The sequence below is a fragment of the Cariama cristata genome, unplaced genomic scaffold (genome assembly GCF_000690535.1).
Source record: "Cariama cristata isolate BGI_N322 unplaced genomic scaffold, ASM69053v1 scaffold14510, whole genome shotgun sequence".
Classification (NCBI taxonomy): Eukaryota; Metazoa; Chordata; class Aves; order Cariamiformes; family Cariamidae; genus Cariama; species Cariama cristata.
In genome coordinates this window covers 5,721-6,124 of record NW_009594169.1, presented here as the reverse complement: position 1 = coordinate 6,124, position 404 = coordinate 5,721, and the positions used below count along the sequence as shown (strand labels likewise).

The 404-nt window shown below is 62.1% G+C and overlaps 1 protein-coding gene across 1 annotated transcript in view; it reads left to right on the top strand.

Annotated features, from left to right (window-relative positions):
* The window catches only part of LOC104159206 (membrane primary amine oxidase-like), a 4,318-nt gene that overhangs the window by 3,321 nt on the left and 593 nt on the right, over positions 1–404 (top strand).

Sequence of the window (404 nt, the reverse complement as noted above, 5' to 3'; positions counted from 1 at the left end):
CTGCCGCTGCCCCCGTCCCCACCGGTGCGGGCAGTCCGTGTCTGGCTGTTGGGTGCGTCCTTGGAGGGGCTCAGCTGCCAGACCAGGACCTGCCCTCCCCATGCCCGGGATGTCATGTGCTTAGGGCCAGGTTTTCAGAGGAGCTCAGCTTTCGTTTTGGCACCACAATGCTGCCGAAGGCAGACTCAAAGCCTCTGAAAAACAGCCCCTAGGAGTGATTTTTTTGGACACACCATCCAGGATGCCACCCAAAGTGCTGTGGGGTGCCCATGGCCGGTCTCCTCCTCTGGGATTGGGGCTCCCACCACCTCCCCAAGGTAGGTCAGTGCACGCAGGGCAATAGTGCCAGCCGGGGCTGGGCACTGTACAAAGCTGCAGCTGCCCTTGGAGCTGTGGTCCACGCT